This window comes from Taudactylus pleione, unplaced genomic scaffold (genome assembly GCF_031769625.1).
Source record: "Taudactylus pleione unplaced genomic scaffold, aTauple2 ptg002260l, whole genome shotgun sequence".
NCBI lineage: Eukaryota > Metazoa > Chordata > Amphibia > Anura > Myobatrachidae > Taudactylus > Taudactylus pleione.
In genome coordinates, this window is record NW_028286651.1 from 214,080 (window position 1) to 237,413 (window position 23,334).

Consider the following 23,334-nt stretch of genomic DNA (forward strand, 5'->3'; position numbering starts at 1 on the left):
AGTAAAAAAGCAAAAGCCTACAGCACCTGGTATTCCCAGGCGGTCTCCCATCCAAGTACTAACCAGGCCTGACCCTGCTTAGCTTCCGAGATCAGACGAGATCGGGCGTGTTCAGGGTGGTGTGGCCGTAGGCAGAGACCAGACTCTCACTTGCTCCTTTTCTACTTGTCACCAGCAGCAGCCAGGATCCACCTCTCCAGCCCAGCTGCTCCTTGCTATTCACTACCTTCCACACGTTGCTTGCTGTCTGCATCACAGCACTGGGCTCTCTCCCTCCAACCCTCTCGTCTAGCCACATCTTCCTGCTGCTGCTGCTGCCTCTTTAAGCCTTTTTTACTCCCTCTTTTTTTCCTCCTTATTGCCCACACAAACATACTCTCACAACCTGCCTTACTTTGGCTTACTTCTCTCATTCATTTTACTAATCAGCAGCATCTCAAACACGTTCTTCTATCTTCACAGATGTCTGGCCCCTAGCGCCCTACAGCGGCAAGGCAATCACACCTGGATGACTAAGCGGGCAGCTTTCCCTTCAGCCTGCTTTCTCACAGGCCCTTAGTAGGTAAGCGCTGGCTTTCTTGCTTGCTTTCGTGACTTGGGCAATGGCTGGCATCGGCGACGTCTATCACAGAATGGGAAGGGCTAGAGAAAGCCTTCATCGGGACAGCGCTCGTCTGCTCGGTGACATGGAATGGTGGCTCTCTTACTGTGGCCGGCTGAAAGCTTGGGCTGCGTTGAAGGCTTTCTTTCTTTTTCAGAGTCCAGGCCATGGGTGGAGGGATGATGGAAGCCAGGAACAAATTGTAGACTCAGACAGGTGTCTGGAATTAGCATTGGTGTTACACAACCATTCCTGTGCACTTCAGGTGCTGCTACTGCTGTGGTAACATTGGAGAAGTGGGCCCCCACAAAGGGCCTAGAGAAGATGGCCTCCTACTGGCCCCAGCTCCAACAGAGAAGAAGAAAAAAAGCAAAACATAGCTCCGAGTGTTCCAAGTCATCTGCCTTCCAGAGAGTGACCAGGCCCAAGCCTGCTCAGTTTGAGTGCTCAGACAAGATCAGGTACCTTCTGATTGGTGTGTCTCCAGGTGCCCGCACCAATCTAGCGTATCCTCTTCCGTTGGGTTCTGGCATCTTTCTTCCGCCAACAGCTGGTCTGTGGACTCACCAGGGACCATCAACCTGGGATGTTGTCATCATGTGGGAAATCACAATCTTGACAGTCAAAAGGTCAATACCATCATGTCAATATGGCTAAAATGTCCACACCCCACATGTCAACACCTGCAAAATGCTGGCGCAGTCTAAATGACAACACATGAACTGTCGACACAGCTAAAATGCTGCCGTATGAAATAACGACACCGTCAAAATGTCCACAATAGAAATCTTAGGGTTAAGGTCTGGAATTGGGTGTCAACATTATGCACCTGTCAACATTTTGGCTGTCCACAATTTGAACATGTCGGCCTTTTGTTAGTGTCAACATTGTGGTTGTCAACATTCTGAGCATGAGGACATTTTGTCTGTCAATATGTTGTTCTTGTCGACATTACGGTGTCTATATAATGACTGTCAACATTGTTACTGTCGACAAAACATACCGAACTCGCATCAACCTTTAGCCAACCAGCTGATGCCGTTAAGGTCACCGCAGGTGAACATCTTGCGCTGCAGCCAGTTCCTATGTTTGCTGCGTGGCCGTGTAGTAAAAAAAAGTGCAGACATGCAGGATTCACTATGACATTGCAGCCAAACAACAGATGCATTTTGGTTATGGCTCCAGACTTATGGCACTGACCTGATACTGGATAATATGGTGTCCAGCAATGTAGACCATCACTTTGAGGTCAGACACTTGGAAAGGGTGTGAGGAGGCCGTATAACGTGTGCGGTGGGTGACCCTTATAGTGCACAGTCCGTTGCAGCATCTGCTGAGAAATGACTGCGCCGGAAACCCTAGGTGGGACGTAAGGCGCTGCTAAGTGCGGCCTAGTTGTTTGTGCCCTGTCAGCCATGTTGGGAATGGGGTTGCTGCTGCTGAGAGAGTGCTAGATGCTTTGGGTTGTATGCATGAAAAAAGAAGTAGGTGACATAATGGTGAAGTTTGAGTGTAGTTTTGGAAAGAGCTGGATGTGCAGCAGTCATAAATAAGTGAATAAAGGCATGAATGAGTGAGTGAGTGAGTGAGTGAGTAAAAGAAAGAGAGAAGTGTGCATTTGAAAAAGTGAAGAAGATTGAGAAGCTGTGAAGAGCGACCCCTGCTGGTTGCAGAGTAAAAAAGCAAAAGCCTACAGCACCTGGTATTCCCAGGCGGTCTCCCATCCAAGTACTAACCAGGCCTGACCCTGCTTAGCTTCCGAGATCAGACGAGATCGGGCGTGTTCAGGGTGGTGTGGCCGTAGGCAGAGACCAGACTCTCACTTGCTCCTTTTCTACTTGTCACCAGCAGCAGCCAGGATCCACCTCTCCAGCCCAGCTGCTCCTTGCTATTCACTACCTTCCACACGTTGCTTGCTGTCTGCATCACAGCACTGGGCTCTCTCCCTCCAACCCTCTCGTCTAGCCACATCTTCCTGCTGCTGCTGCTGCCTCTTTAAGCCTTTTTTACTCCCTCATTTTTTCCTCCTTATTGCCCACACAAACATACTCTCACAACCGGCCTTACTTTGGCTTACTTCTCTCATTCATTTTACTAATCAGCAGCATCTCAAACACGTTCTTCTATCTTCACAGATGTCTGGCCCCTAGCGCCCTACAGCGGCAAGGCAATCACACCTGGATGACTAAGCGGGCAGCTTTCCCTTCAGCCTGCTTTCTCACAGGCCCTTAGTAGGTAAGCGCTGGCTTTCTTGCTTGCTTTCGTGACTTGGGCAATGGCTGGCATCGGCGACGTCTATCACAGAATGGGAAGGGCTAGAGAAAGCCTTCATCGGGACAGCGCTCGTCTGCTCGGTGACATGGAATGGTGGCTCTCTTACTGTGGCCGGCTGAAAGCTTGGGCTGCGTTGAAGGCTTTCTTTCTTTTTCAGAGTCCAGGCCATGGGTGGAGGGATGATGGAAGCCAGGAACAAATTGTAGACTCAGACAGGTGTCTGGAATTAGCATTGGTGTTACACAACCATTCCTGTGCACTTCAGGTGCTGCTACTGCTGTGGTAACATTGGAGAAGTGGGCCCCCACAAAGGGCCTAGAGAAGATGGCCTCCTACTGGCCCCAGCTCCAACAGAGAAGAAGAAAAAAAGCAAAACATAGCTCCGAGTGTTCCAAGTCATCTGCCTTCCAGAGAGTGACCAGGCCCAAGCCTGCTCAGTTTGAGTGCTCAGACAAGATCAGGTACCTTCTGATTGGTGTGTCTCCAGGTGCCCGCACCAATCTAGCGTATCCTCTTCCGTTGGGTTCTGGCATCTTTCTTCCGCCAACAGCTGGTCTGTGGACTCACCAGGGACCATCAACCTGGGATGTTGTCATCATGTGGGAAATCGCAATCTTGACAGTCAAAAGGTCAATACCATCATGTCAATATGGCTAAAATGTCCACACCCCACATGTCAACACCTGCAAAATGCTGGCGCAGTCTAAATGACAACACATGAACTGTCGACACAGCTAAAATGCTGCCGTATGAAATAACGACACCGTCAAAATGTCCACAATAGAAATCTTAGGGTTAAGGTCTGGAATTGGGTGTCAACATTATGCACCTGTCAACATTTTGGCTGTCCACAATTTGAACATGTCGGCCTTTTGTTAGTGTCAACATTGTGGTTGTCAACATTCTGAGCATGAGGACATTTTGTCTGTCAATATGTTGTTCTTGTCGACATTACGGTGTCTATATAATGACTGTCAACATTGTTACTGTCGACAAAACATACCGAACTCGCATCAACCTTTAGCCAACCAGCTGATGCCGTTAAGGTCACCGCAGGTGAACATCTTGCGCTGCAGCCAGTTCCTATGTTTGCTGCGTGGCCGTGTAGTAAAAAAAAGTGCAGACATGCAGGATTCACTATGACATTGCAGCCAAACAACAGATGCATTTTGGTTATGGCTCCAGACTTATGGCACTGACCTGATACTGGATAATATGGTGTCCAGCAATGTAGACCATCACTTTGAGGTCAGACACTTGGAAAGGGTGTGAGGAGGCCGTATAACGTGTGCGGTGGGTGACCCTTATAGTGCACAGTCCGTTGCAGCATCTGCTGAGAAATGACTGCGCCGGAAACCCTAGGTGGGACGTAAGGCGCTGCTAAGTGCGGCCTAGTTGTGTGTGCCCTGTCAGCCATGTTGGGAATGGGGTTGCTGCTGCTGAGAGAGTGCTAGATGCTTTGGGTTGTATGCATGAAAAAAGAAGTAGGTGACATAATGGTGAAGTTTGAGTGTAGTTTTGGAAAGAGCTGGATGTGCAGCAGTCATAAATAAGTGAATAAAGGCATGAATGAGTGAGTGAGTGAGTGAGTGAGTGAGTGAGTAAAAGAAAGAGAGAAGTGTGCATTTGAAAAAGTGAAGAAGATTGAGAAGCTGTGAAGAGCGACCCCTGCTGGTTGCAGAGTAAAAAAGCAAAAGCCTACAGCACCTGGTATTCCCAGGCGGTCTCCCATCCAAGTACTAACCAGGCCTGACCCTGCTTAGCTTCCGAGATCAGACGAGATCGGGCGTGTTCAGGGTGGTGTGGCCGTAGGCAGAGACCAGACTCTCACTTGCTCCTTTTCTACTTGTCACCAGCAGCAGCCAGGATCCACCTCTCCAGCCCAGCTGCTCCTTGCTATTCACTACCTTCCACACGTTGCTTGCTGTCTGCATCACAGCACTGGGCTCTCTCCCTCCAACCCTCTCGTCTAGCCACATCTTCCTGCTGCTGCTGCTGCCTCTTTAAGCCATTTTTACTCCCTCATTTTTTCCTCCTTATTGCCCACACAAACATACTCTCACAACCGGCCTTACTTTGGCTTACTTCTCTCATTCATTTTACTAATCAGCAGCATCTCAAACACGTTCTTCTATCTTCACAGATGTCTGGCCCCTAGCGCCCTACAGCGGCAAGGCAATCACACCTGGATGACTAAGCGGGCAGCTTTCCCTTCAGCCTGCTTTCTCACAGGCCCTTAGTAGGTAAGCGCTGGCTTTCTTGCTTGCTTTCGTGACTTGGGCAATGGCTGGCATCGGCGACGTCTATCACAGAATGGGAAGGGCTAGAGAAAGCCTTCATCGGGACAGCGCTCGTCTGCTCGGTGACATGGAATGGTGGCTCTCTTACTGTGGCCGGCTGAAAGCTTGGGCTGCGTTGAAGGCTTTCTTTCTTTTTCAGAGTCCAGGCCATGGGTGGAGGGATGATGGAAGCCAGGAACAAATTGTAGACTCAGACAGGTGTCTGGAATTAGCATTGGTGTTACACAACCATTCCTGTGCACTTCAGGTGCTGCTACTGCTGTGGTAACATTGGAGAAGTGGGCCCCCACAAAGGGCCTAGAGAAGATGGCCTCCTACTGGCCCCAGCTCCAACAGAGAAGAAGAAAAAAAGCAAAACATAGCTCCGAGTGTTCCAAGTCATCTGCCTTCCAGAGAGTGACCAGGCCCAAGCCTGCTCAGTTTGAGTGCTCAGACAAGATCAGGTACCTTCTGATTGGTGTGTCTCCAGGTGCCCGCACCAATCTAGCGTATCCTCTTCCGTTGGGTTCTGGCATCTTTCTTCCGCCAACAGCTGGTCTGTGGACTCACCAGGGACCATCAACCTGGGATGTTGTCATCATGTGGGAAATCGCAATCTTGACAGTCAAAAGGTCAATACCATCATGTCAATATGGCTAAAATGTCCACACCCCACATGTCAACACCTGCAAAATGCTGGCGCAGTCTAAATGACAACACATGAACTGTCGACACAGCTAAAATGCTGCCGTATGAAATAACGACACCGTCAAAATGTCCACAATAGAAATCTTAGGGTTAAGGTCTGGAATTGGGTGTCAACATTATGCACCTGTCAACATTTTGGCTGTCCACAATTTGAACATGTCGGCCTTTTGTTAGTGTCAACATTGTGGTTGTCAACATTCTGAGCATGAGGACATTTTGTCTGTCAATATGTTGTTCTTGTCGACATTACGGTGTCTATATAATGACTGTCAACATTGTTACTGTCGACAAAACATACCGAACTCGCATCAACCTTTAGCCAACCAGCTGATGCCGTTAAGGTCACCGCAGGTGAACATCTTGCGCTGCAGCCAGTTCCTATGTTTGCTGCGTGGCCGTGTAGTAAAAAAAAGTGCAGACATGCAGGATTCACTATGACATTGCAGCCAAACAACAGATGCATTTTGGTTATGGCTCCAGACTTATGGCACTGACCTGATACTGGATAATATGGTGTCCAGCAATGTAGACCATCACTTTGAGGTCAGACACTTGGAAAGGGTGTGAGGAGGCCGTATAACGTGTGCGGTGGGTGACCCTTATAGTGCACAGTCCGTTGCAGCATCTGCTGAGAAATGACTGCGCCGGAAACCCTAGGTGGGACGTAAGGCGCTGCTAAGTGCGGCCTAGTTGTGTGTGCCCTGTCAGCCATGTTGGGAATGGGGTTGCTGCTGCTGAGAGAGTGCTAGATGCTTTGGGTTGTATGCATGAAAAAAGAAGTAGGTGACATAATGGTGAAGTTTGAGTGTAGTTTTGGAAAGAGCTGGATGTGCAGCAGTCATAAATAAGTGAATAAAGGCATGAATGAGTGAGTGAGTGAGTGAGTGAGTGAGTGAGTGAGTGAGTAAAAGAAAGAGAGAAGTGTGCATTTGAAAAAGTGAAGAAGATTGAGAAGCTGTGAAGAGCGACCCCTGCTGGTTGCAGAGTAAAAAAGCAAAAGCCTACAGCACCTGGTATTCCCAGGCGGTCTCCCATCCAAGTACTAACCAGGCCTGACCCTGCTTAGCTTCCGAGATCAGACGAGATCGGGCGTGTTCAGGGTGGTGTGGCCGTAGGCAGAGACCAGACTCTCACTTGCTCCTTTTCTACTTGTCACCAGCAGCAGCCAGGATCCACCTCTCCAGCCCAGCTGCTCCTTGCTATTCACTACCTTCCACACGTTGCTTGCTGTCTGCATCACAGCACTGGGCTCTCTCCCTCCAACCCTCTCGTCTAGCCACATCTTCCTGCTGCTGCTGCTGCCTCTTTAAGCCTTTTTTACTCCCTCTTTTTTTCCTCCTTATTGCCCACACAAACATACTCTCACAACCTGCCTTACTTTGGCTTACTTCTCTCATTCATTTTACTAATCAGCAGCATCTCAAACACGTTCTTCTATCTTCACAGATGTCTGGCCCCTAGCGCCCTACAGCGGCAAGGCAATCACACCTGGATGACTAAGCGGGCAGCTTTCCCTTCAGCCTGCTTTCTCACAGGCCCTTAGTAGGTAAGCGCTGGCTTTCTTGCTTGCTTTCGTGACTTGGGCAATGGCTGGCATCGGCGACGTCTATCACAGAATGGGAAGGGCTAGAGAAAGCCTTCATCGGGACAGCGCTCGTCTGCTCGGTGACATGGAATGGTGGCTCTCTTACTGTGGCCGGCTGAAAGCTTGGGCTGCGTTGAAGGCTTTCTTTCTTTTTCAGAGTCCAGGCCATGGGTGGAGGGATGATGGAAGCCAGGAACAAATTGTAGACTCAGACAGGTGTCTGGAATTAGCATTGGTGTTACACAACCATTCCTGTGCACTTCAGGTGCTGCTACTGCTGTGGTAACATTGGAGAAGTGGGCCCCCACAAAGGGCCTAGAGAAGATGGCCTCCTACTGGCCCCAGCTCCAACAGAGAAGAAGAAAAAAAGCAAAACATAGCTCCGAGTGTTCCAAGTCATCTGCCTTCCAGAGAGTGACCAGGCCCAAGCCTGCTCAGTTTGAGTGCTCAGACAAGATCAGGTACCTTCTGATTGGTGTGTCTCCAGGTGCCCGCACCAATCTAGCGTATCCTCTTCCGTTGGGTTCTGGCATCTTTCTTCCGCCAACAGCTGGTCTGTGGACTCACCAGGGACCATCAACCTGGGATGTTGTCATCATGTGGGAAATCACAATCTTGACAGTCAAAAGGTCAATACCATCATGTCAATATGGCTAAAATGTCCACACCCCACATGTCAACACCTGCAAAATGCTGGCGCAGTCTAAATGACAACACATGAACTGTCGACACAGCTAAAATGCTGCCGTATGAAATAACGACACCGTCAAAATGTCCACAATAGAAATCTTAGGGTTAAGGTCTGGAATTGGGTGTCAACATTATGCACCTGTCAACATTTTGGCTGTCCACAATTTGAACATGTCGGCCTTTTGTTAGTGTCAACATTGTGGTTGTCAACATTCTGAGCATGAGGACATTTTGTCTGTCAATATGTTGTTCTTGTCGACATTACGGTGTCTATATAATGACTGTCAACATTGTTACTGTCGACAAAACATACCGAACTCGCATCAACCTTTAGCCAACCAGCTGATGCCGTTAAGGTCACCGCAGGTGAACATCTTGCGCTGCAGCCAGTTCCTATGTTTGCTGCGTGGCCGTGTAGTAAAAAAAAGTGCAGACATGCAGGATTCACTATGACATTGCAGCCAAACAACAGATGCATTTTGGTTATGGCTCCAGACTTATGGCACTGACCTGATACTGGATAATATGGTGTCCAGCAATGTAGACCATCACTTTGAGGTCAGACACTTGGAAAGGGTGTGAGGAGGCCGTATAACGTGTGCGGTGGGTGACCCTTATAGTGCACAGTCCGTTGCAGCATCTGCTGAGAAATGACTGCGCCGGAAACCCTAGGTGGGACGTAAGGCGCTGCTAAGTGCGGCCTAGTTGTGTGTGCCCTGTCAGCCATGTTGGGAATGGGGTTGCTGCTGCTGAGAGAGTGCTAGATGCTTTGGGTTGTATGCATGAAAAAAGAAGTAGGTGACATAATGGTGAAGTTTGAGTGTAGTTTTGGAAAGAGCTGGATGTGCAGCAGTCATAAATAAGTGAATAAAGGCATGAATGAGTGAGTGAGTGAGTGAGTGAGTAAAAGAAAGAGAGAAGTGTGCATTTGAAAAAGTGAAGAAGATTGAGAAGCTGTGAAGAGCGACCCCTGCTGGTTGCAGAGTAAAAAAGCAAAAGCCTACAGCACCTGGTATTCCCAGGCGGTCTCCCATCCAAGTACTAACCAGGCCTGACCCTGCTTAGCTTCCGAGATCAGACGAGATCGGGCGTGTTCAGGGTGGTGTGGCCGTAGGCAGAGACCAGACTCTCACTTGCTCCTTTTCTACTTGTCACCAGCAGCAGCCAGGATCCACCTCTCCAGCCCAGCTGCTCCTTGCTATTCACTACCTTCCACACGTTGCTTGCTGTCTGCATCACAGCACTGGGCTCTCTCCCTCCAACCCTCTCGTCTAGCCACATCTTCCTGCTGCTGCTGCTGCCTCTTTAAGCCTTTTTTACTCCCTCATTTTTTCCTCCTTATTGCCCACACAAACATACTCTCACAACCGGCCTTACTTTGGCTTACTTCTCTCATTCATTTTACTAATCAGCAGCATCTCAAACACGTTCTTCTATCTTCACAGATGTCTGGCCCCTAGCGCCCTACAGCGGCAAGGCAATCACACCTGGATGACTAAGCGGGCAGCTTTCCCTTCAGCCTGCTTTCTCACAGGCCCTTAGTAGGTAAGCGCTGGCTTTCTTGCTTGCTTTCGTGACTTGGGCAATGGCTGGCATCGGCGACGTCTATCACAGAATGGGAAGGGCTAGAGAAAGCCTTCATCGGGACAGCGCTCGTCTGCTCGGTGACATGGAATGGTGGCTCTCTTACTGTGGCCGGCTGAAAGCTTGGGCTGCGTTGAAGGCTTTCTTTCTTTTTCAGAGTCCAGGCCATGGGTGGAGGGATGATGGAAGCCAGGAACAAATTGTAGACTCAGACAGGTGTCTGGAATTAGCATTGGTGTTACACAACCATTCCTGTGCACTTCAGGTGCTGCTACTGCTGTGGTAACATTGGAGAAGTGGGCCCCCACAAAGGGCCTAGAGAAGATGGCCTCCTACTGGCCCCAGCTCCAACAGAGAAGAAGAAAAAAAGCAAAACATAGCTCCGAGTGTTCCAAGTCATCTGCCTTCCAGAGAGTGACCAGGCCCAAGCCTGCTCAGTTTGAGTGCTCAGACAAGATCAGGTACCTTCTGATTGGTGTGTCTCCAGGTGCCCGCACCAATCTAGCGTATCCTCTTCCGTTGGGTTCTGGCATCTTTCTTCCGCCAACAGCTGGTCTGTGGACTCACCAGGGACCATCAACCTGGGATGTTGTCATCATGTGGGAAATCGCAATCTTGACAGTCAAAAGGTCAATACCATCATGTCAATATGGCTAAAATGTCCACACCCCACATGTCAACACCTGCAAAATGCTGGCGCAGTCTAAATGACAACACATGAACTGTCGACACAGCTAAAATGCTGCCGTATGAAATAACGACACCGTCAAAATGTCCACAATAGAAATCTTAGGGTTAAGGTCTGGAATTGGGTGTCAACATTATGCACCTGTCAACATTTTGGCTGTCCACAATTTGAACATGTCGGCCTTTTGTTAGTGTCAACATTGTGGTTGTCAACATTCTGAGCATGAGGACATTTTGTCTGTCAATATGTTGTTCTTGTCGACATTACGGTGTCTATATAATGACTGTCAACATTGTTACTGTCGACAAAACATACCGAACTCGCATCAACCTTTAGCCAACCAGCTGATGCCGTTAAGGTCACCGCAGGTGAACATCTTGCGCTGCAGCCAGTTCCTATGTTTGCTGCGTGGCCGTGTAGTAAAAAAAAGTGCAGACATGCAGGATTCACTATGACATTGCAGCCAAACAACAGATGCATTTTGGTTATGGCTCCAGACTTATGGCACTGACCTGATACTGGATAATATGGTGTCCAGCAATGTAGACCATCACTTTGAGGTCAGACACTTGGAAAGGGTGTGAGGAGGCCGTATAACGTGTGCGGTGGGTGACCCTTATAGTGCACAGTCCGTTGCAGCATCTGCTGAGAAATGACTGCACCGGAAACCCTAGGTGGGACGTAAGGCGCTGCTAAGTGCGGCCTAGTTGTGTGTGCCCTGTCAGCCATGTTGGGAATGGGGTTGCTGCTGCTGAGAGAGTGCTAGATGCTTTGGGTTGTATGCATGAAAAAAGAAGTAGGTGACATAATGGTGAAGTTTGAGTGTAGTTTTGGAAAGAGCTGGATGTGCAGCAGTCATAAATAAGTGAATAAAGGCATGAATGAGTGAGTGAGTGAGTGAGTGAGTGAGTGAGTGAGTAAAAGAAAGAGAGAAGTGTGCATTTGAAAAAGTGAAGAAGATTGAGAAGCTGTGAAGAGCGACCCCTGCTGGTTGCAGAGTAAAAAAGCAAAAGCCTACAGCACCTGGTATTCCCAGGCGGTCTCCCATCCAAGTACTAACCAGGCCTGACCCTGCTTAGCTTCCGAGATCAGACGAGATCGGGCGTGTTCAGGGTGGTGTGGCCGTAGGCAGAGACCAGACTCTCACTTGCTCCTTTTCTACTTGTCACCAGCAGCAGCCAGGATCCACCTCTCCAGCCCAGCTGCTCCTTGCTATTCACTACCTTCCACACGTTGCTTGCTGTCTGCATCACAGCACTGGGCTCTCTCCCTCCAACCCTCTCGTCTAGCCACATCTTCCTGCTGCTGCTGCTGCCTCTTTAAGCCATTTTTACTCCCTCATTTTTTCCTCCTTATTGCCCACACAAACATACTCTCACAACCGGCCTTACTTTGGCTTACTTCTCTCATTCATTTTACTAATCAGCAGCATCTCAAACACGTTCTTCTATCTTCACAGATGTCTGGCCCCTAGCGCCCTACAGCGGCAAGGCAATCACACCTGGATGACTAAGCGGGCAGCTTTCCCTTCAGCCTGCTTTCTCACAGGCCCTTAGTAGGTAAGCGCTGGCTTTCTTGCTTGCTTTCGTGACTTGGGCAATGGCTGGCATCGGCGACGTCTATCACAGAATGGGAAGGGCTAGAGAAAGCCTTCATCGGGACAGCGCTCGTCTGCTCGGTGACATGGAATGGTGGCTCTCTTACTGTGGCCGGCTGAAAGCTTGGGCTGCGTTGAAGGCTTTCTTTCTTTTTCAGAGTCCAGGCCATGGGTGGAGGGATGATGGAAGCCAGGAACAAATTGTAGACTCAGACAGGTGTCTGGAATTAGCATTGGTGTTACACAACCATTCCTGTGCACTTCAGGTGCTGCTACTGCTGTGGTAACATTGGAGAAGTGGGCCCCCACAAAGGGCCTAGAGAAGATGGCCTCCTACTGGCCCCAGCTCCAACAGAGAAGAAGAAAAAAAGCAAAACATAGCTCCGAGTGTTCCAAGTCATCTGCCTTCCAGAGAGTGACCAGGCCCAAGCCTGCTCAGTTTGAGTGCTCAGACAAGATCAGGTACCTTCTGATTGGTGTGTCTCCAGGTGCCCGCACCAATCTAGCGTATCCTCTTCCGTTGGGTTCTGGCATCTTTCTTCCGCCAACAGCTGGTCTGTGGACTCACCAGGGACCATCAACCTGGGATGTTGTCATCATGTGGGAAATCGCAATCTTGACAGTCAAAAGGTCAATACCATCATGTCAATATGGCTAAAATGTCCACACCCCACATGTCAACACCTGCAAAATGCTGGCGCAGTCTAAATGACAACACATGAACTGTCGACACAGCTAAAATGCTGCCGTATGAAATAACGACACCGTCAAAATGTCCACAATAGAAATCTTAGGGTTAAGGTCTGGAATTGGGTGTCAACATTATGCACCTGTCAACATTTTGGCTGTCCACAATTTGAACATGTCGGCCTTTTGTTAGTGTCAACATTGTGGTTGTCAACATTCTGAGCATGAGGACATTTTGTCTGTCAATATGTTGTTCTTGTCGACATTACGGTGTCTATATAATGACTGTCAACATTGTTACTGTCGACAAAACATACCGAACTCGCATCAACCTTTAGCCAACCAGCTGATGCCGTTAAGGTCACCGCAGGTGAACATCTTGCGCTGCAGCCAGTTCCTATGTTTGCTGCGTGGCCATGTAGTAAAAAAAAGTGCAGACATGCAGGATTCACTATGACATTGCAGCCAAACAACAGATGCATTTTGGTTATGGCTCCAGACTTATGGCACTGACCTGATACTGGATAATATGGTGTCCAGCAATGTAGACCATCACTTTGAGGTCAGACACTTGGAAAGGGTGTGAGGAGGCCGTATAACGTGTGCGGTGGGTGACCCTTATAGTGCACAGTCCGTTGCAGCATCTGCTGAGAAATGACTGCGCCGGAAACCCTAGGTGGGACGTAAGGCGCTGCTAAGTGCGGCCTAGTTGTGTGTGCCCTGTCAGCCATGTTGGGAATGGGGTTGCTGCTGCTGAGAGAGTGCTAGATGCTTTGGGTTGTATGCATGAAAAAAGAAGTAGGTGACATAATGGTGAAGTTTGAGTGTAGTTTTGGAAAGAGCTGGATGTGCAGCAGTCATAAATAAGTGAATAAAGGCATGAATGAGTGAGTGAGTGAGTGAGTGAGTGAGTAAAAGAAAGAGAGAAGTGTGCATTTGAAAAAGTGAAGAAGATTGAGAAGCTGTGAAGAGCGACCCCTGCTGGTTGCAGAGTAAAAAAGCAAAAGCCTACAGCACCTGGTATTCCCAGGCGGTCTCCCATCCAAGTACTAACCAGGCCTGACCCTGCTTAGCTTCCGAGATCAGACGAGATCGGGCGTGTTCAGGGTGGTGTGGCCGTAGGCAGAGACCAGACTCTCACTTGCTCCTTTTCTACTTGTCACCAGCAGCAGCCAGGATCCACCTCTCCAGCCCAGCTGCTCCTTGCTATTCACTACCTTCCACACGTTGCTTGCTGTCTGCATCACAGCACTGGGCTCTCTCCCTCCAACCCTCTCGTCTAGCCACATCTTCCTGCTGCTGCTGCTGCCTCTTTAAGCCATTTTTACTCCCTCATTTTTTCCTCCTTATTGCCCACACAAACATACTCTCACAACCGGCCTTACTTTGGCTTACTTCTCTCATTCATTTTACTAATCAGCAGCATCTCAAACACGTTCTTCTATCTTCACAGATGTCTGGCCCCTAGCGCCCTACAGCGGCAAGGCAATCACACCTGGATGACTAAGCGGGCAGCTTTCCCTTCAGCCTGCTTTCTCACAGGCCCTTAGTAGGTAAGCGCTGGCTTTCTTGCTTGCTTTCGTGACTTGGGCAATGGCTGGCATCGGCGACGTCTATCACAGAATGGGAAGGGCTAGAGAAAGCCTTCATCGGGACAGCGCTCGTCTGCTCGGTGACATGGAATGGTGGCTCTCTTACTGTGGCCGGCTGAAAGCTTGGGCTGCGTTGAAGGCTTTCTTTCTTTTTCAGAGTCCAGGCCATGGGTGGAGGGATGATGGAAGCCAGGAACAAATTGTAGACTCAGACAGGTGTCTGGAATTAGCATTGGTGTTACACAACCATTCCTGTGCACTTCAGGTGCTGCTACTGCTGTGGTAACATTGGAGAAGTGGGCCCCCACAAAGGGCCTAGAGAAGATGGCCTCCTACTGGCCCCAGCTCCAACAGAGAAGAAGAAAAAAAGCAAAACATAGCTCCGAGTGTTCCAAGTCATCTGCCTTCCAGAGAGTGACCAGGCCCAAGCCTGCTCAGTTTGAGTGCTCAGACAAGATCAGGTACCTTCTGATTGGTGTGTCTCCAGGTGCCCGCACCAATCTAGCGTATCCTCTTCCGTTGGGTTCTGGCATCTTTCTTCCGCCAACAGCTGGTCTGTGGACTCACCAGGGACCATCAACCTGGGATGTTGTCATCATGTGGGAAATCGCAATCTTGACAGTCAAAAGGTCAATACCATCATGTCAATATGGCTAAAATGTCCACACCCCACATGTCAACACCTGCAAAATGCTGGCGCAGTCTAAATGACAACACATGAACTGTCGACACAGCTAAAATGCTGCCGTATGAAATAACGACACCGTCAAAATGTCCACAATAGAAATCTTAGGGTTAAGGTCTGGAATTGGGTGTCAACATTATGCACCTGTCAACATTTTGGCTGTCCACAATTTGAACATGTCGGCCTTTTGTTAGTGTCAACATTGTGGTTGTCAACATTCTGAGCATGAGGACATTTTGTCTGTCAATATGTTGTTCTTGTCGACATTACGGTGTCTATATAATGACTGTCAACATTGTTACTGTCGACAAAACATACCGAACTCGCATCAACCTTTAGCCAACCAGCTGATGCCGTTAAGGTCACCGCAGGTGAACATCTTGCGCTGCAGCCAGTTCCTATGTTTGCTGCGTGGCCATGTAGTAAAAAAAAGTGCAGACATGCAGGATTCACTATGACATTGCAGCCAAACAACAGATGCATTTTGGTTATGGCTCCAGACTTATGGCACTGACCTGATACTGGATAATATGGTGTCCAGCAATGTAGACCATCACTTTGAGGTCAGACACTTGGAAAGGGTGTGAGGAGGCCGTATAACGTGTGCGGTGGGTGACCCTTATAGTGCACAGTCCGTTGCAGCATCTGCTGAGAAATGACTGCGCCGGAAACCCTAGGTGGGACGTAAGGCGCTGCTAAGTGCGGCCTAGTTGTGTGTGCCCTGTCAGCCATGTTGGGAATGGGGTTGCTGCTGCTGAGAGAGTGCTAGATGCTTTGGGTTGTATGCATGAAAAAAGAAGTAGGTGACATAATGGTGAAGTTTGAGTGTAGTTTTGGAAAGAGCTGGATGTGCAGCAGTCATAAATAAGTGAATAAAGGCATGAATGAGTGAGTGAGTGAGTGAGTGAGTGAGTAAAAGAAAGAGAGAAGTGTGCATTTGAAAAAGTGAAGAAGATTGAGAAGCTGTGAAGAGCGACCCCTGCTGGTTGCAGAGTAAAAAAGCAAAAGCCTACAGCACCTGGTATTCCCAGGCGGTCTCCCATCCAAGTACTAACCAGGCCTGACCCTGCTTAGCTTCCGAGATCAGACGAGATCGGGCGTGTTCAGGGTGGTGTGGCCGTAGGCAGAGACCAGGCTCTCACTTGCTCCTTTTCTACTTGTCACCAGCAGCAGCCAGGATCCACCTCTCCAGCCCAGCTGCTCCTTGCTATTTACTACCTTCCACACGTTGCTTGCTGTCTGCATCACAGCACTGGGCTCTCTCCCTCCAACCCTCTCGTCTAGCCACATCTTGCTACTGCTGCTGCTGCCTCTTTAAGCCATTTTTACTCCCTCATTTTTTCCTCCTTATTGCCCACACAAACATACTCTCACAACCGGCCTTACTTTGGCTTACTTCTCTCATTCATTTTACTAATCAGCAGCATCTCAAACACGTTCTTCTATCTTCACAGATGTCTGGCCCCTAGCGCCCTACAGCGGCAAGGCAATCACACCTGGATGACTAAGCGGGCAGCTTTCCCTTCAGCCTGCTTTCTCACAGGCCCTTAGTAGGTAAGCGCTGGCTTTCTTGCTTGCTTTCGTGACTTGGGCAATGGCTGGCATCGGCGACGTCTATCACAGAATGGGAAGGGCTAGAGAAAGCCTTCATCGGGACAGCGCTCGTCTGCTCGGTGACATGGAATGGTGGCTCTCTTACTGTGGCCGGCTGAAAGCTTGGGCTGCGTTGAAGGCTTTCTTTCTTTTTCAGAGTCCAGGCCATGGGTGGAGGGATGATGGAAGCCAGGAACAAATTGTAGACTCAGACAGGTGTCTGGAATTAGCATTGGTGTTACACAACCATTCCTGTGCACTTCAGGTGCTGCTACTGCTGTGGTAACATTGGAGAAGTGGGCCCCCACAAAGGGCCTAGAGAAGATGGCCTCCTACTGGCCCCAGCTCCAACAGAGAAGAAGAAAAAAAGCAAAACATAGCTCCGAGTGTTCCAAGTCATCTGCCTTCCAGAGAGTGACCAGGCCCAAGCCTGCTCAGTTTGAGTGCTCAGACAAGATCAGGTACCTTCTGATTGGTGTGTCTCCAGGTGCCCGCACCAATCTAGCGTATCCTCTTCCGTTGGGTTCTGGCATCTTTCTTCCGCCAACAGCTGGTCTGTGGACTCACCAGGGACCATCAACCTGGGATGTTGTCATCATGTGGGAAATCGCAATCTTGACAGTCAAAAGGTCAATACCATCATGTCAATATGGCTAAAATGTCCACACCCCACATGTCAACACCTGCAAAATGCTGGCGCAGTCTAAATGACAACACATGAACTGTCGACACAGCTAAAATGCTGCCGTATGAAATAACGACACCGTCAAAATGTCCACAATAGAAATCTTAGGGTTAAGGTCTGGAATTGGGTGTCAACATTATGCACCTGTCAACATTTTGGCTGTCCACAATTTGAACATGTCGGCCTTTTGTTAGTGTCAACATTGTGGTTGTCAACATTCTGAGCATGAGGACATTTTGTCTGTCAATATGTTGTTCTTGTCGACATTACGGTGTCTATATAATGACTGTCAACATTGTTACTGTCGACAAAACATACCGAACTCGCATCAACCTTTAGCCAACCAGCTGATGCCGTTAAGGTCACCGCAGGTGAACATCTTGCGCTGCAGCCAGTTCCTATGTTTGCTGCGTGGCCATGTAGTAAAAAAAAGTGCAGACATGCAGGATTCACTATGACATTGCAGCCAAACAACAGATGCATTTTGGTTATGGCTCCAGACTTATGGCACTGACCTGATACTGGATAATATGGTGTCCAGCAATGTAGACCATCACTTTGAGGTCAGACACTTGGAAAGGGTGTGAGGAGGCCGTATAACGTGTGCGGTGGGTGACCCTTATAGTGCACAGTCCGTTGCAGCATCTGCTGAGAAATGACTGCGCCGGAAACCCTAGGTGGGACGTAAGGCGCTGCTAAGTGCGGCCTAGTTGTGTGTGCCCTGTCAGCCATGTTGGGAATGGGGTTGCTGCTGCTGAGAGAGTGCTAGATGCTTTGGGTTGTATGCATGAAAAAAGAAGTAGGTGACATAATGGTGAAGTTTGAGTGTAGTTTTGGAAAGAGCTGGATGTGCAGCAGTCATAAATAAGTGAATAAAGGCATGAATGAGTGAGTGAGTGAGTGAGTGAGTGAGTAAAAGAAAGAGAGAAGTGTGCATTTGAAAAAGTGAAGAAGATTGAGAAGCTGTGAAGAGCGACCCCTGCTGGTTGCAGAGTAAAAAAGCAAAAGCCTACAGCACCTGGTATTCCCAGGCGGTCTCCCATCCAAGTACTAACCAGGCCTGACCCTGCTTAGCTTCCGAGATCAGACGAGATCGGGCGTGTTCAGGGTGGTGTGGCCGTAGGCAGAGACCAGGCTCTCACTTGCTCCTTTTCTACTTGTCACCAGCAGCAGCCAGGATCCACCTCTCCAGCCCAGCTGCTCCTTGCTATTTACTACCTTCCACACGTTGCTTGCTGTCTGCATCACAGCACTGGGCTCTCTCCCTCCAACCCTCTCGTCTAGCCACATCTTGCTACTGCTGCTGCTGCCTCTTTAAGCCTTTTTTACTCCCTCTTTTTTTCCTCCTTATTGCCCAACACAAACATACTCTCACAACCTGCCTTACTTTGGCTTACTTCTCTCATTCATTTTACTAATCAGCAGCATCTCAAACACGTTCTTCTATCTTCACAGATGTCTGGCCCCTAGCGCCCTACAGCGGCAAGGCAATCACACCTGGATGACTAAGCGGGCAGCTTTCCCTTCAGCCTGCTTTCTCACAGGCCCTTAGTAGGTAAGCGCTGGCTTTCTTGCTTGCTTTCGTGACTTGGGCAATGGCTGGCATCGGCGACGTCTATCACAGAATGGGAAGGGCTAGAGAAAGCCTTCTTCGGGACAGCGCTCGTCTGCTCGGTGACATGGAATGGTGGCTCTCTTACTGTGGCCGGCTGAAAGCTTGGGCTGCGTTGAAGGCTTTCTTTCTTTTTCAGAGTCCAGGCCATGGGTGGAGGGATGATGGAAGCCAGGAACAAATTGTAGACTCAGACAGGTGTCTGGAATTAGCATTGGTGTTACACAACCATTCCTGTGCACTTCAGGTGCTGCTACTGCTGTGGTAACATTGGAGAAGTGGGCCCCCACAAAGGGCCTAGAGAAGATGGCCTCCTACTGGCCCCAGCTCCAACAGAGAAGAAGAAAAAAAGCAAAACATAGCTCCGAGTGTTCCAAGTCATCTGCCTTCCAGAGAGTGACCAGGCCCAAGCCTGCTCAGTTTGAGTGCTCAGACAAGATCAGGTACCTTCTGATTGGTGTGTCTCCAGGTGCCCGCACCAATCTAGCGTATCCTCTTCCGTTGGGTTCTGGCATCTTTCTTCCGCCAACAGCTGGTCTGTGGACTCACCAGGGACCATCAACCTGGGATGTTGTCATCATGTGGGAAATCGCAATCTTGACAGTCAAAAGGTCAATACCATCATGTCAATATGGCTAAAATGTCCACACCCCACATGTCAACACCTGCAAAATGCTGGCGCAGTCTAAATGACAACACATGAACTGTCGACACAGCTAAAATGCTGCCGTATGAAATAACGACACCGTCAAAATGTCCACAATAGAAATCTTAGGGTTAAGGTCTGGAATTGGGTGTCAACATTATGCACCTGTCAACATTTTGGCTGTCCACAATTTGAACATGTCGGCCTTTTGTTAGTGTCAACATTGTGGTTGTCAACATTCTGAGCATGAGGACATTTTGTCTGTCAATATGTTGTTCTTGTCGACATTACGGTGTCTATATAATGACTGTCAACATTGTTACTGTCGACAAAACATACCGAACTCGCATCAACCTTTAGCCAACCAGCTGATGCCGTTAAGGTCACCGCAGGTGAACATCTTGCGCTGCAGCCAGTTCCTATGTTTGCTGCGTGGCCGTGTAGTAAAAAAAAGTGCAGACATGCAGGATTCACTATGACATTGCAGCCAAACAACAGATGCATTTTGGTTATGGCTCCAGACTTATGGCACTGACCTGATACTGGATAATATGGTGTCCAGCAATGTAGACCATCACTTTGAGGTCAGACACTTGGAAAGGGTGTGAGGAGGCCGTATAACGTGTGCGGTGGGTGACCCTTATAGTGCACAGTCCGTTGCAGCATCTGCTGAGAAATGACTGCGCCGGAAACCCTAGGTGGGACGTAAGGCGCTGCTAAGTGCGGCCTAGTTGTGTGTGCCCTGTCAGCCATGTTGGGAATGGGGTTGCTGCTGCTGAGAGAGTGCTAGATGCTTTGGGTTGTATGCATGAAAAAAGAAGTAGGTGACATAATGGTGAAGTTTGAGTGTAGTTTTGGAAAGAGCTGGATGTGCAGCAGTCATAAATAAGTGAATAAAGGCATGAATGAGTGAGTGAGTGAGTGAGTGAGTGAGTGAGTGAGTAAAAGAAAGAGAGAAGTGTGCATTTGAAAAAGTGAAGAAGATTGAGAAGCTGTGAAGAGCGACCCCTGCTGGTTGCAGAGTAAAAAAGCAAAAGCCTACAGCACCTGGTATTCCCAGGCGGTCTCCCATCCAAGTACTAACCAGGCCTGACCCTGCTTAGCTTCCGAGATCAGACGAGATCGGGCGTGTTCAGGGTGGTGTGGCCGTAGGCAGAGACCAGACTCTCACTTGCTCCTTTTCTACTTGTCACCAGCAGCAGCCAGGATCCACCTCTCCAGCCCAGCTGCTCCTTGCTATTCACTACCTTCCACACGTTGCTTGCTGTCTGCATCACAGCACTGGGCTCTCTCCCTCCAACCCTCTCGTCTAGCCACATCTTCCTGCTGCTGCTGCTGCCTCTTTAAGCCTTTTTTACTCCCTCATTTTTTCCTCCTTATTGCCCACACAAACATACTCTCACAACCGGCCTTACTTTGGCTTACTTCTCTCATTCATTTTACTAATCAGCAGCATCTCAAACACGTTCTTCTATCTTCACAGATGTCTGGCCCCTAGCGCCCTACAGCGGCAAGGCAATCACACCTGGATGACTAAGCGGGCAGCTTTCCCTTCAGCCTGCTTTCTCACAGGCCCTTAGTAGGTAAGCGCTGGCTTTCTTGCTTGCTTTCGTGACTTGGGCAATGGCTGGCATCGGCGACGTCTATCACAGAATGGGAAGGGCTAGAGAAAGCCTTCATCGGGACAGCGCTCGTCTGCTCGGTGACATGGAATGGTGGCTCTCTTACTGTGGCCGGCTGAAAGCTTGGGCTGCGTTGAAGGCTTTCTTTCTTTTTCAGAGTCCAGGCCATGGGTGGAGGGATGATGGAAGCCAGGAACAAATTGTAGACTCAGACAGGTGTCTGGAATTAGCATTGGTGTTACACAACCATTCCTGTGCACTTCAGGTGCTGCTACTGCTGTGGTAACATTGGAGAAGTGGGCCCCCACAAAGGGCCTAGAGAAGATGGCCTCCTACTGGCCCCAGCTCCAACAGAGAAGAAGAAAAAAAGCAAAACATAGCTCCGAGTGTTCCAAGTCATCTGCCTTCCAGAGAGTGACCAGGCCCAAGCCTGCTCAGTTTGAGTGCTCAGACAAGATCAGGTACCTTCTGATTGGTGTGTCTCCAGGTGCCCGCACCAATCTAGCGTATCCTCTTCCGTTGGGTTCTGGCATCTTTCTTCCGCCAACAGCTGGTCTGTGGACTCACCAGGGACCATCAACCTGGGATGTTGTCATCATGTGGGAAATCGCAATCTTGACAGTCAAAAGGTCAATACCATCATGTCAATATGGCTAAAATGTCCACACCCCACATGTCAACACCTGCAAAATGCTGGCGCAGTCTAAATGACAACACATGAACTGTCGACACAGCTAAAATGCTGCCGTATGAAATAACGACACCGTCAAAATGTCCACAATAGAAATCTTAGGGTTAAGGTCTGGAATTGGGTGTCAACATTATGCACCTGTCAACATTTTGGCTGTCCACAATTTGAACATGTCGGCCTTTTGTTAGTGTCAACATTGTGGTTGTCAACATTCTGAGCATGAGGACATTTTGTCTGTCAATATGTTGTTCTTGTCGACATTACGGTGTCTATATAATGACTGTCAACATTGTTACTGTCGACAAAACATACCGAACTCGCATCAACCTTTAGCCAACCAGCTGATGCCGTTAAGGTCACCGCAGGTGAACATCTTGCGCTGCAGCCAGTTCCTATGTTTGCTGCGTGGCCGTGTAGTAAAAAAAAGTGCAGACATGCAGGATTCACTATGACATTGCAGCCAAACAACAGATGCATTTTGGTTATGGCTCCAGACTTATGGCACTGACCTGATACTGGATAATATGGTGTCCAGCAATGTAGACCATCACTTTGAGGTCAGACACTTGGAAAGGGTGTGAGGAGGCCGTATAACGTGTGCGGTGGGTGACCCTTATAGTGCACAGTCCGTTGCAGCATCTGCTGAGAAATGACTGCGCCGGAAACCCTAGGTGGGACGTAAGGCGCTGCTAAGTGCGGCCTAGTTGTGTGTGCCCTGTCAGCCATGTTGGGAATGGGGTTGCTGCTGCTGAGAGAGTGCTAGATGCTTTGGGTTGTATGCATGAAAAAAGAAGTAGGTGACATAATGGTGAAGTTTGAGTGTAGTTTTGGAAAGAGCTGGATGTGCAGCAGTCATAAATAAGTGAATAAAGGCATGAATGAGTGAGTGAGTGAGTGAGTGAGTGAGTGAGTGAGTGAGTGAGTAAAAGAAAGAGAGAAGTGTGCATTTGAAAAAGTGAAGAAGATTGAGAAGCTGTGAAGAGCGACCCCTGCTGGTTGCAGAGTAAAAAAGCAAAAGCCTACAGCACCTGGTATTCCCAGGCGGTCTCCCATCCAAGTACTAACCAGGCCTGACCCTGCTTAGCTTCCGAGATCAGACGAGATCGGGCGTGTTCAGGGTGGTGTGGCCGTAGGCAGAGACCAGACTCTCACTTGCTCCTTTTCTACTTGTCACCAGCAGCAGCCAGGATCCACCTCTCCAGCCCAGCTGCTCCTTGCTATTCACTACCTTCCACACGTTGCTTGCTGTCTGCATCACAGCACTGGGCTCTCTCCCTCCAACCCTCTCGTCTAGCCACATCTTCCTGCTGCTGCTGCTGCCTCTTTAAGCCTTTTTTACTCCCTCTTTTTTTCCTCCTTATTGCCCACACAAACATACTCTCACAACCGGCCTTACTTTGGCTTACTTCTCTCATTCATTTTACTAATCAGCAGCATCTCAAACACGTTCTTCTATCTTCACAGATGTCTGGCCCCTAGCGCCCTACAGCGGCAAGGCAATCACACCTGGATGAC

The 23,334-nt window shown here is 49.1% G+C and overlaps 11 non-coding genes across 11 annotated transcripts; all 11 read right to left on the reverse strand.

The window, feature by feature from the left end:
• Positions 1-14: 14 nt before the first annotated feature.
• LOC148431475 (5S ribosomal RNA) lies at positions 15-133 on the reverse strand. The gene has a single exon (XR_015877130.1). It is a non-coding gene; the product is annotated as a 5S ribosomal RNA (ribosomal RNA).
• Positions 134-2,288: 2,155 nt separating this feature from the next.
• Positions 2,289-2,407, reverse strand: LOC148431476 (5S ribosomal RNA). Its single transcript, XR_015877131.1, has one exon. It is a non-coding gene; the product is annotated as a 5S ribosomal RNA (ribosomal RNA).
• Positions 2,408-4,570: 2,163 nt separating this feature from the next.
• Positions 4,571-4,689, reverse strand: LOC148431477 (5S ribosomal RNA). The gene has a single exon (XR_015877133.1). It is a non-coding gene; the product is annotated as a 5S ribosomal RNA (ribosomal RNA).
• Positions 4,690-6,860: 2,171 nt separating this feature from the next.
• On the reverse strand, positions 6,861-6,979 carry LOC148431478 (5S ribosomal RNA). The gene has a single exon (XR_015877134.1). It is a non-coding gene; the product is annotated as a 5S ribosomal RNA (ribosomal RNA).
• Positions 6,980-9,134: 2,155 nt separating this feature from the next.
• On the reverse strand, positions 9,135-9,253 carry LOC148431479 (5S ribosomal RNA). Its single transcript, XR_015877135.1, has one exon. It is a non-coding gene; the product is annotated as a 5S ribosomal RNA (ribosomal RNA).
• A 2,167-nt stretch (positions 9,254-11,420) lies between these two features.
• On the reverse strand, positions 11,421-11,539 carry LOC148431480 (5S ribosomal RNA). Its single transcript, XR_015877136.1, has one exon. It is a non-coding gene; the product is annotated as a 5S ribosomal RNA (ribosomal RNA).
• A 2,159-nt stretch (positions 11,540-13,698) lies between these two features.
• Positions 13,699-13,817, reverse strand: LOC148431481 (5S ribosomal RNA). The gene has a single exon (XR_015877137.1). It is a non-coding gene; the product is annotated as a 5S ribosomal RNA (ribosomal RNA).
• Positions 13,818-15,976: 2,159 nt separating this feature from the next.
• On the reverse strand, positions 15,977-16,095 carry LOC148431482 (5S ribosomal RNA). Its single transcript, XR_015877138.1, has one exon. It is a non-coding gene; the product is annotated as a 5S ribosomal RNA (ribosomal RNA).
• A 2,159-nt stretch (positions 16,096-18,254) lies between these two features.
• LOC148431483 (5S ribosomal RNA) lies at positions 18,255-18,373 on the reverse strand. Its single transcript, XR_015877139.1, has one exon. It is a non-coding gene; the product is annotated as a 5S ribosomal RNA (ribosomal RNA).
• Positions 18,374-20,541: 2,168 nt separating this feature from the next.
• LOC148431484 (5S ribosomal RNA) lies at positions 20,542-20,660 on the reverse strand. Its single transcript, XR_015877140.1, has one exon. It is a non-coding gene; the product is annotated as a 5S ribosomal RNA (ribosomal RNA).
• Positions 20,661-22,835: 2,175 nt separating this feature from the next.
• Positions 22,836-22,954, reverse strand: LOC148431485 (5S ribosomal RNA). Its single transcript, XR_015877141.1, has one exon. It is a non-coding gene; the product is annotated as a 5S ribosomal RNA (ribosomal RNA).
• Between the last annotated feature and the right edge of the window lie 380 nt (positions 22,955-23,334).